Here is a 12,456-nt window from a genome sequence, read left to right on the forward strand (position 1 = left end):
ACATATATACTGTTGATTATGGAAGAAATCTATCATGGTGTTTATAAAAGGAAATTATTTCCTGGTTTTTTAAAAGACTGTTTCTGCTTGTCATTTCCATGGTTCCCCTTGTTGCACCCTGCTTCCCCTGCAATTTGGATGTCTGTGCAGTTCCCCACACATCCCTTCTCCTTCACCTTTGTGGATGCCCTGCTCACATCATCCCTTGTGTAAGGTGCACCCCTCCTTCCACTTCTCCCCACTCACTCCTGAAATGTGCTCCCTTGCACTCCTTCCCTGTTGCTGCCCACACCTCATTCATACTATGCCCCTCCCCACATTGCCCCATACGCACAGTTCCATCACTGCCCCTTGTGCCCCCACTCCATCGCTACTCCTGCTCTAGTGCTCCCCCTGCTCCATTGCTTCTTTCTCCCACTCCATCAGTGCTTCCTCCCTCCCCCTCCCTGCAGCGCTGCTCCCTCTCTCTCCATTTCTCCCTCTCTGCTCCTGCTCCTGCTCAATCCCAATCCCTCCCTGCTCCCTGGTCCTCCCAATCCCTCCCTGCTCCCTCCTCCACCCTCCGTGCTCCTCCCTGCTACTCCCCGTTGCTCCACCCCTCCTTCTCAGCTCCTCCCCACCATTCCCAGCCACTTCCTACTGTTCTGCCGCCCCCTCCCCGCCCCCACTCTTCCTAATCCCTCCTAGTAGGCTGTGCTATCCTCTCCTAGCACTCCCCGCCTCCTCCCTCACAACCTCCATCACTCCTGCCAGCCTTCTTTGCTGGCTCTTGACCCCCCATAGCCTTTCCACCAGCACTTGAGTCCCCTCACAAATCCACCGATTCTCATAGCAGGCTACCCTCTGCAGCCCAAGGTGGTCATCTTTTCCCTACCCATATCAGAGATGCATGGTGATTTTCATTCATGAGGCCGTCTGACACAAGGAAAATCTGCTCAGGACACATAGGGGAGATCAGGGTGTACATCCAGCACTCAGAGCATGATCATTGAGTTTTTCCAGCTAGACATGATGCGCAGAAGGTGCTAGGGAGACGGCAGAGCTAATGTAGCAGGAGATAGACTATCCTCACACTCTCTCCTGCTTAATACTAACTGCAACTGCAAGATGATGCACTCAATACACAAAGTGATGCTATGTATGTGAGTGACAGAATCAGAGGGAGAGAATGTAGTGGACCTCCGAAGAGGAAATAGATACAACTGAATAATGAATGCCCAAGGGCTGAATACAAGGGGCTGAAACCCTCATTGCAAAACTGGAAAGACTAGACTACCTAGAGGAGGTGAATCCTCACTAGATCCCTGTAGAGGCTGAGACACCCTACTGGTTTGCTACGGGGAGGCCTAACTGCTGCTGCTGAATTGAGGTTGTGATGCCCAATTGTGGGATGGAGAATGAAGGCCAAGGGGGCTGCCTTTTATAGGCCCCCCTTGGGCCTAAAAGTGACTGCCCAACAGCTTCCTGCCACCGACCAAGCTGCTCCCTGTTCACCGACTTGTTGTTGGATGACCGACCTGCTGATGTGGCACCCGATGTTGCCACATGGCACTTGCTGACGTTATCACTGATGTGGCACCTGCGCTGTACGGACTACTGAGTTGGCACTGTACTGAAGGGCTGAGTCAACTGTTGCTTGCGTGGCAGTCCACGTGGTAGCCAGCTAACGTGGCTACTTGCGTGGCAGTCCAAGTGGCTATTGTGCTGATTGGGCAGCCCACGTGGCAGTCTAGAATGCCAAGGGTTGGGGATGCCCGTGATAGCTAAGGACTCAAAGCAAGAGACACGATAAACCCACCAGTGGCTTGAGGCACAGATCAGGCTTGTGGACCTTCCCTCCATGCTCACTAGATCGGAAGCACAACCGAGTGGGGTGACAGTGGCACTTGTCCCCGACGTAGGGCCAGCTACTAGGATACCTCAACGAACCACACATGCTGACTGCTGCCAGCGCTCCGTCACAAGTTTCATGCCATTGCAGCCTTGCACACTGCGCCCCCCCCCCCCCCTCCGGGGCTTGACCCCTCCAACAGCATCCTGAGGATCGTGTAGTGAACCACACCACAATTTTCCATCCTCTCCGTGGGTGCATAGATATTTTTATGTACTCCTATCTTTATGTTTATGTTATATTTGGCTTGGATGTGATGCCCGCTTAGGTGCTTCACCCATTCAGTATTAGGTTCTTTCAATCTCATAGAACCTTTGGTCTTTCGAAACTTTTAGTAAATTTTCTTTTTTCTCTCTCTTGGACTCCAAAGGGTCCGAGAAACAATAAGCTGAGATATTAGATCATGGGATAGGTGGAAATCCTCCCCTCCACCTTATCCTTCTAATTTGGAGTAATGACCAAACCTCTCCACGTTGGAGAAAAGCAAGGAAAAGGAAGGGGGAAAAAAAACAGATTGAGGGACAAAGAAGGACAACTATAAAGGAAAGGGTATGGATAGTACCAAAGACCAACTCAACACAAGAATGACATGCAGCTAGAATCAGGCTGATAGCACTGCCACATATTAGGATGGCACTACCTTAGCTCCCCCAACCACCCTCCTTGAGACTTCTCTAGCCCTATGGCCCCTCCGATGTCCCCCTTAGCCCACCTCAATCTCTGCATTTGTTCCCTCTACCTCTTGTGCAGTGCATTCTCTCCTCCTCAGGTCCCACCCCCTTCAATACCCATGCCATTCTCCCCTAGTGTTCAATGAAAGTCTAGAGTTTGTTTGTAGAGGCCAAACAATGTTGGGGATATTGGACAACCTTGTTTGACCCCAACAGTTCTTATGATCTCCTCTATCCACCTTGCACATGTCCAAACCTGCCTGAGACCCTCTCATAGAGTGCCATGACTGCCTAGATGATCTCCTGACTACACCCCAGCTTATGCAAATGTCTTATGAGGCAGGCTATGGACACTGTGTCAAAAGCGTTGCGTAAATGCAAAAAGTAGCAATAAACCTTCCGTCTCCGTGCTCTAGCCTCCTCAATAACCCCTCTGAGTGCGAGTATGTGATCTAGAGTCGTGTAATTGGTTTGAAAGAATGCTTGTACCTCTGCTCCGAGTCCCCAAAGCTGTGCAAACCAGTTAACCTCTGGGTCGAGCACTGATGCATAGATCTTAGACATGCCATGCCCAATCATAATGATCCTATAGTCTTACGGGATCATGGGATCCCCTGTCTTGTGAATGGGAGTGATGGTGTTAAGTGTCTAGGTATGAGGAAAACCAATGCAAACCGCCTCGTGAAAAATCTTTGCTAAGATCGGGGCCATAGTATTTATTTAATATGCAATGCATTTAATACGTAGTCCCTCATGATCTTTAACTCAGCCATTATGAAGCTTTAGAGCTGCATGTTTGACACCACTGGATGTGAAAAGAGTGCAAGAAGTAGGACGGGGAAAGAGGTGAGGTGATAGATGGTCAGGTATGTCATATATTGTGCGTGCGTAGGAGTGCCATAATGTGATATCCATGAAGGATGGGGCTCGCCGCTCGAGGAACTTCTACTAGAAGTCCTTGTAGAATAGAAAGAAAGGAGTTTATTAAGAGTCTTCAAAGGGCCGAAGGTCTATGAGATTGAGAAAACCAAATACAATATGTTGAATGGCCTCTACGGACACCTACACCCAAGGCAAATACAACATAAACACAAAAATCAGTAGTACATCATGTGCGAGTCCATGAAGAGGATGGAAGCAAGCTGTGGTGTGGCATCATTACGGTGGTCCTCGGGATGTTGGTGGAGTCGTCAAAAGTGTGTGGGAGACCTCAATGATGAGAGAGAGAGAGAGAGAGATTATTAAAAGTCTTCGGAAGACTTAAGGGTCTATTAGACTAAAATAAATTGATACAATGAGTTGAGGGGTGGAGACCTAAGCTGGCATCAAGACCCATGACGAACACAAAAGAAAAATCTTTGAGCTCATGGAGTGGGAGTTGGCGGGGGGCATCAACCCTAGGAGGGGGCGTCAATGTGCGAGGTTGTTGTGGTGGCATAAAAGTTTGCCACTACTTCGCATCAGTTTGAGACTGTCTTGCTGAGGATTTCAGCATCCTAATACTAGCCTGGACTAGCCAGGGGTGGCAGATAGTGTTGGGATTGTCTTGCTGAGGATTTCAGCATCCTCTTACTAGCTTGGACCAGCCAAGGGTAGTAGACAGTGTTCTCCTTGATTAGAAGAGCCAAACTTTGCAATCAATCTCAGTTATTGCTTGGTCCAAAGATTTTGCCAGATGCCCAGGGACAGTTACGGTTCGTTCTGCTTCTGTTCGCAGTTTATCTAGGCAGTTGTCAGTGGTTGTTCCCGATGCCCTTCATCTGTTTGAGCTTGCCCTGAGCTCTTACCCTAGATTGCTAGGGTTTTGCACAAGGTTTCTATTATCAATATTTAGTGATTGATCTATCAAATATTGGCAAGGTTTTGGCTCTGTTGTAAAATTGATCTCTCTGATAATATTGAAGAAATACTGCAAGGGGCGCCACGTTTTGGGGCCAATACGGTGTCAGGTGTGACACCGGGGCAATCTAGCTCTGGGATTGTTGTTCAAAGTTTCTTTCTTGCAAATCTGAGTTTTCTAAGTGGCTGTAATTTCTATTAATTGCTCAGTAATTGCATCTACCACCCTTTGGGGGTTCCAAAGGCCAGTGACAGTGGTTCCATTGCCAATATCCCATCATCTCCCTTTGAGGTGAGCCCGTGGTTGTGCTAGGCAGGCACAGATAACTGAGCAATGATTTCAGCCAAGAAAATTCAGTCACAATGTTTCATAGAGAGAGATCGCAGACTTTCGCTCCTGAGTCTGATCGGGAAAGCCTTCATGATACTGAGGAGCACGAGACCTATGGGGATGAGGATTCTCTGCAGGAGGAGCAGGCTCCTGAACAACAATTCTTTGGGCAGAAAGCTTTTGGGCCCAAGATGTTTGCATCGCAGGAGTATGGGCAGCAAGATCCTGAATAGGAGGAACATCAAGGAACTCCTGTTCAGTCAGAGCAGCAAAGCAGGAAGAAGAAGATGATGCTGACACTATGATACGAGAACAATTGTTTGAGTTGATGAATATCTTGACCCAGTTGATGCAGAATCCTCGACTTCAAAAGATTCTCAACCCTCCCATGGGGAAGAAGAGGAAGACGCACACACATCGGCAGCCACGCAGGCAGTCGTCGGAGCCTCAACCAGGTAATCCTCCACCTAATCCCATGCCTCAAGTTCCTATTCAGCAGTCAGCTTTTGGTCCAAGTGTTGGGCTGAATGAGCAGGCCAGCAATTTCCCATTCTTGAATTCCGGAGAGCAACCTCTTCCTCAGCCCGTTTCATACCCAGGCTACTTTGGGGGCAGTTCAGTATTTCAGGCCATGGTTGGGCTAACCAACAACGGTATGGGCATGGTTGGAAATGCCCCGATGGGATCTCAGCCTGGTATGCAAGGTTTCGAGGGCCAGATGCTTGGAGGTACGCAGCCCGTAATGTCGAATGTGATGTATGGGAATGTTGGAATGCAGACAAGGATGCAAGGAGGTATGGGTAATCCCATGGGTATGTTTTGGATGCCTCACATAGGGCCCGGAGTGGTCAATCCTTCACAAAGGTCCAGAACAAGTGCATTGAATACAGGAAATATGATGCAGCCCCCGCAGCCACCATATTTACAGCCCCCAGTCTATGACAATATGGCACGTAAGGGCAAAGCAAAGGAGTTCAAGGAGGGAGGTTCAAGTGTCAGGTTTGAGACATTTCAATGGGATGCAGGATCGGCTGAAGGGCGTTGACTTTTCTGCAACAGTTTGATGCAGCCTACTCTGGCGGAAACTTCACCGAAGCTTCCCAAATTCGTAAAGCTGCCACTTTTCTGAAAGGTAATGCTCTCCAATGGTGGGCCAATCTACTTCTGCAAGGTTTCGCTCTTGTTACTTGGGTTGGTTTCAAGCAAGTATTTTATGCTTCATGGCTGACCACAAGTTTTGAGGCGGATGTGATGACGGCCTAGCACGACTCAATGCTAGGAGCTGTGCTAACCTCGAGACTTATAACATAAAATTTTAGTCAGCTCTCTTACCTGTCAGCTCATATAGGTTTGTGCCCTTATCAGAGCAGGTGGAGAAGTATTGTTGTGGGCTACCCAAAGAGCTAAGAGACCATTGCACGAAGACAAGGGTCAACAATATGTTTTAGTTGATTGAGAATACAAATTCAGCATATGCCCTTATGCAAGGGAAGTGCTCCGGGTTCGAGGAGGGTAAGTCGAACAAAGGTGGAGAGCCTATCAAGGGTTCCAAGGTTGCAAGTCAGCGATGCAAGCTCAATAAGGCTAAGTACAAAAGATTAAATTTTGAGAAGGGAGAACTAATGAAACAAAACAAGTGTTTTCACTGTAGAGAGGAAGGCCACATAGTAGTAGCTGACTGTCCAAACAAGAAACGCAAGGATCCCAATGATGATGAGCAATAGCAGAAGAGTGAGCGAAAGGGGAAGAAGCCTAAACCTAGTGCATGATTGATGCTTGATATTATCGGCGAGGAACAGAATGATGAGAAGTCGGAGCTGTGTTGAGCTTGGGGAAAGGTTCGAGACCAGACCTGTTTGATTTTCTTTGACCCATGAGCTCGTGCCAACTTCATCTTGTCTAGGTAAACAAGGTATTTGTCCCGAGGAGATGGGGCCACTCTGTGAAGCAAATATGGCTAATCCTGAGTTCACTTCTGCTGTTACTCCGATCATTGGGAAAATTCAGAACTACACGGACTCCGAGGGATTTTATATCATGCCCTTGTCTGGGTGTGATGTTTTTTTGGGTATACCCTAGTGCTACAGGGTAAAGGCGGTGATGGATACTTTTAATAAGAAGGTGACTATAACTCATCGGGGAAGAAATCTCATTTTGGATGTAAAACTCAAAGGGGAATCTGTCCTATTGTATTGGCTTCGGCCATTGCTTCGGTAATGAAAAAGAATCTTTTTTCTTACTTGATTTTTGCAAAAGAAATTCCACCAGATCAAGCTAAGTCTCAGCTTTCTGGGCTGAAAAAAGCTAGGACAAATTTCCTTTATGAGTTTAAAGATTGTTTTTTTGAGTCTTTGCCTGGAAAGCTACCACCAAAAAGACCGGAGGATCATCCGATAGACATAATTCCAGGGAGTACCTCGCCTAACAAGCCGCAGTATAGAGTAAGTGCAGCCCATCAAGAAGAGATTATGAGCCAGGTGAATGATTTACTTCAGAACGGACTCATAAGGCCAAGTTTCTCTCCTTTCTTTTCCCCAGTTTTGTTAGTTCAAAAGAAGGATCAATCTTGGAGAATGTGCATTGACTACTGTGCACTCAACAAGATCACTATTAAGAATAGGTTTCCCATTCCTCGTATTGATGATGTTCTAATAGGTTGGAAGGGTCTGCCATGTTCAGCCAAAATGACTTGAAGAGCGGATATCATCAGATTTGCATCCGGCCAGAAGATGTGCACAAGACAGCTTTTTGGACCAGCTTTGGATTGTATGAGTATCTCGTTATGCCATTTGGTTTGACTAATGCTCCGGCCATGTTAGATGGACAGGATTTTCCGAAATCATAGGGCCTTTGTTGGTATGTTCTTTGACAACATCATCGTGTTCTCAAAGAACGAGGAGGAGCATAAGAAACATTTGGCTATTGTGTTTCGAGAGTTGCAGAAGCATCAGTTAGTTATTAATGCCAAGAAGAGTGAGTTCTTGATGTTAGAGATCCACTTTCTTGGGCACATCATCTCAAAGGATGGAGTCAGAATGGACCCCGCCAAAGTAGAAGCAATATGGAGTCAGGATGGACCCCGCCAAAGTAGAAGAATCCTGTTCTTGGCCACGGCTCAAGAATGTTCATGAGGTACGGAGTTTTCTTGGTTTATGCTCCTACTACAGACGGTTCATCAGGTATTTTGCTGAGATTGCTTTGCCATTGCATGCTTTGCAAAAGAAAGGGATGTCTTTTCGGTGGACTAAGAAGGAAAACTCAGCTTTTGAGAAGCTAAAAGAAAAGTTGTGTTCAGATCCAATGCTAATCCTTCCAGATCTTCAGAAACCCTTTGTTGTTCAGTGTGATGCCTGTGGCAACAGCGTAGGTGGCGTTTTGATGCAGGACGGTCGGGTAGTCGCCTATGAGAGTAGGTTTTTGCAGCCAGCTGAGATGAGTTTGGGCATCTATGAGAAAGAGACGCTTGCTGTAATTCATGCCTTGTCCATGTGTAAGCACTATTTGCTTGGTGTTGATTTTCATGTACAAGCAGATCATTCTTCCTTGCGCTACTTCCTTACTCAGAGGAAGTTATCAGAGAAGCATATGAGGTGGGAAAACTTCTTGTCTATGCTCCATTTTCAGATTATTCATGTACCAGGCAAGAAAAATGCGGTAGCTGATGCCTTATCCAGGAAACCAGTGCCTAATGTGGTTTCCAGGAAGCCTCAAGTCTCAACAGTAACTATTGCTTATCATAGTGAGTTGGATGCTATGAAGGAACGGTATGCACAGGATGATGATTTCACAAGGATGTTTGACCAGCTCATTGATGGACAGAAGCATGATCATTATACTCTCAAGGAAGGTTTTCTTTTGATGCATGGTTGTCTTTGTGTCACAAAGCAGTTGAGGTTGAAGATTCTTACAGAAAGTCATGCTCCACCGTATGCAGGCCACAAAGGCATTGAGGCCACGGTGAAGGCTGTTGAGCATTTCTTTTACTGGCCAGCTTTGAGACGAGATATGGAGGCATTTGTTCGAACATTCATCGTCTGCCAGAAGGTTGAGTATGACTGGCAGAAGACACCAGGATTGTTACAGCCGTTGCCCATTCCCGATAGACCTTGGGAAAGTATTGCTATGGACTTTGTCTTTGATCTTCCTTGTACACCATCAGGTGATGATGGGATTTGGACCATTAATTGCAGGTTTAGCAAGCAGGCCCACTTTATCCCGGTGAGGAAGAAAATTTCAGTTGATCAGATGGCAAAATGCTCCTAGGTAATATCTTTTGGTTACATGGTATGCCAGAGTCTATTGTTAGTGACAGGGATCCACAAATGACGAGTTTTTTCTAGAGAGGGCTTTTTGAGAATGTTGGTACAACTCTTAAGTTCTCATCCTCCTTTCATCCACAGACTGACAGAGAGTCAGAGAAAGGTAATGATACAATTCTAGATCTTTTGAAGTGCCATGTTTTAGAGCATAAGGCAAAATGGGAGCACTATGTTCCACTTGTGGAGTTCGTCTATAACAATACTGTTCACAGTGCAACTGGTAAAGCACCTTTCGAGATTGTGGAAGGTGGTAGAAAAGTTCCACCTATTTTGCATACTAAAGATAAGATCTTTGAGGCAAACAAGTACGTGGAAAGTTTTGGATGAGGGTTACAAGAAAGTCAAGATAGCTCTTCAGAGGACTCAGGAGAAGCAAAAGAGAGCAGCTTATTGCCATAGGCGAGAGTTGGTCTTCAAGGAAGGTGATTGGGTTCTGTTGCGCTTCCATAGAGTGAGACTTCGGAACAAGAAGGGTAAGGAAAAGTTGTACATCAAGTTCAATATTCGTTACTATGGGCCTTTCCAAGTTTCAGAGAAGATAAGTGATGTAGCTTACAGGCTGAAGCTAACGGATCATTGGAAGATCCATAATGCCTTCCATGTTAGTCTGTTAAAGCCGTTCCATGGTGATGTGCCAAAGGACTTGCGTCATGAGGAACAGCGTGAAGTTGAAGAAGAGGATGAAATTCTGGTACCAGAGCAGATTGTGGCACATTCGAAATGCAAGATTAGAGGTAGAGTTTCCCATCGCTACCTAGTTAAGTTATTCAGCATTGCATGCGATGTGGATGGAAGAGGGTGCACTGGCAAAATACCATACAATTTTGTAGCTCTACCTGGATGCTTTCCAGTTGGAGCCGCTCTCGTTCGGGCTCCCTCAGGTTCGACAGAGCACAAGTCTAGAGCATTGTCAGATGCTTAGGAGGGAGGTAGCGCTTTCCCTCCCTTAGTTTAGACAACTCATGCAATGTCATGAGGTCGCTTGGTGACACTTTTATGTCTCACCCGAGGTACTGCCTGCTGACAGTATTTCTGCCGCGGGGCCTATGATTGGTGCACTAGTCACTATCAGATATGCCTTCAAGTTTTTGGCATGATTGTTTATGTATGATTGGTTATGTGCACCTCTACCATATCATACAGTATCTGTTATCTCTTATTTCTGTTCGGACACATCTCTCTTTTGGATCCAAAGATATTTGATGTTTATTCCGAACATCTGTTGTTCTTTTTACCACTTGATTTCACTTGGACGGCAAATGGGGACATTTGTTGGGTTTCCAAGAGGGAGGTTTGTCACGGGGGCATGAGATTCTGATAATTTAATTATTAGGGTTTTACATGTGACAGCCTAAGCCCTAGAGTTGTAACCTTGTGTATTAATGCCTAGGAGGGCCAAGGGCCAATATTGTGAATTAATTCCTAGGGCCAACGGCCAAGGTTGTAAAGGGCCAAGGGCCAAGGGGCAAGTGGTTAGAAGGGGCAAAATCCTTTGGATTAAAGCAAAGCTTTTAAGGCCACATGGCACAAGTGATTTTTGGCAAAGCAAGAAAGCAGTGCTTTCGCAACAGGTTTAAAAGAATAGGCAAGGCTCTCCTTCCCATATTGCGATTTGTTCCAAGACAACTCCCACTCCAGTTCCAGGCGTCCTGCTCCAGCTTCCTTACAGTTCTAGCTTCCAGATCTCCACGCAGCCCTTGTACTGGCATCCACGCACCCAATCTCTCTCTAATCGCAATCTTGGACAGCTCTCTTCATCTCTGTCACCAGCTTCCATCATCTTCTCTCCCAGACGCATCTTCTGCTCCCTTTCTGCTATCTTTTCCTCAATCGCATGCTCCTGTTCTGATCTAGGAGACTGTCTAGAGTGGATCATGGAGTTTTCAAAGTGCCAGTATCTGAATCGTTGATGTTTGGAGTTATCTGGAGGTGCTAGTCTTCAGTTCGTTGCATTAGAGAGCTTCAACTTGCAGCCGCACCTGTCAGGAGGAGTTTGCCACTACTTCGCATCAATTTGGGATTGTCTTGCTGATGATTTCAGCATCTTGTTACTAGCCTGGACCAGCTAGGGGTAGCAGACAGTGTTCTCCTTGATCGGAAGAGCCAACCTTTGCAGTCACAATTTTCAACTAGGCGTTGTTCTCAGTTATTGCTTGGTCTAGAGATTTTGCCAGATGCCCAGGGACAGTTAGGGTTTGCTGTCCTTGAATTCGCATTTTATCTGGGCAGTTGTCAGTGGTTGTTCACGATGCCCTTTATCTGTTTGAGCTTGCCCTGAGGTCCTACCTTGGATTGCTAGGGTTTTGCACAAGGTTTCTGTTATCAATATTTAGTGATTGATCTATCAGATATTGGCCAGGCTTTGGCTCTGTTGTCAAATTGATCTCTTTGATAATATTAAAGAAATACTGCAAGGGGCCATGTTTTGGGGCCAATACGGTGTTAGGTGTGACCCTGGGGCAATCTAGCTCTCGGATTGTTGTTCAAAGTTTCTTTCTTGCAAATCTGAATTTTCTAAGTGGCTGTAATTTCTATTAATTGCGCACTAATTGCATCTACCACCCTTTTGGGATTCCGAAGGCCGGTGACATGACATGTCTCTAGCTCTTGCTCCGGTCCTCGCATCCGCCATCTCCGTGAGTCCTGCTGGTAGGTGTTGTCTGGCTGGAAAAACTCAATGATCATACTCTGAGTGGAGTTTGGCTATGTGTCTTGATCTCCCCTATGTGCCCTAAGCAACTGCTCCCTGGGTCGAACGGCCTCATGGATGAAGGCCGCCAAGCATCTCTTGCCTGGGTAGGATAAGAGATTGGATAGGGGTCCGAAAGCATCCCTAAAAAGGCAGTGATAGTGACCTTTGATCTCATAGTACTCAAGGAATCTGAAAATAAAATGCTTCTCTAACTTGATCTATGTGATTGCATGAGGTGCAGAGACGACCCTCTGTGGGTATGCCCTCTGCCTTGGCCAGTTCGAATACAGAGACTGTGTTCTGAGACACGGAACTACCCAATCGATATACTCAAGGAGTGGGGGAGATGGATCCATGTGTATCCTGATGCATCGATGAAGCCCTTTGCTGTAATCGGTAGGGAGTGGTCTCTGTAAAAGCTGAGCTTCACTAAGGGCTCACGAGGTGCCAAGAGATCCTCTCAGATGACCGCTTCACTAAGGGCTCACGAGGTGCCAAGAGATCCTCTCAGATGACCTGGTTCACCTCGTGATATGTGAGCGGGAGGGGGCCTCAACATTGCACTAAAAGGGAGATAGCTTCAAATCATCTGCATGTATGTGCATGCCAACACCTCTATGCATCCTCTGCCACCAATGCCATGGAGTAGGATAAACCCAACCAAGGAAGCCTACTTCGCTCTGTGGTGCAAGACCCATCATCCACTCTCAATG

General features: G+C 46.6%; 1 protein-coding gene across 3 annotated transcripts in view; it reads left to right on the plus strand.

Moving 5' to 3' along the window:
• The window catches only part of LOC147893752 (uncharacterized), a 222,335-nt gene that overhangs the window by 119,796 nt on the left and 90,083 nt on the right, over positions 1–12,456 (plus strand). The gene's annotated exons all lie outside the window — the stretch shown is intronic.

Source organism: Dipteris shenzhenensis, chromosome 15, assembly GCF_047967505.1.
Source record: "Dipteris shenzhenensis isolate YYH24624 ecotype China chromosome 15, Dip_SZ_1.0, whole genome shotgun sequence".
Classification (NCBI taxonomy): domain Eukaryota; kingdom Viridiplantae; phylum Streptophyta; class Polypodiopsida; order Gleicheniales; family Dipteridaceae; genus Dipteris; species Dipteris shenzhenensis.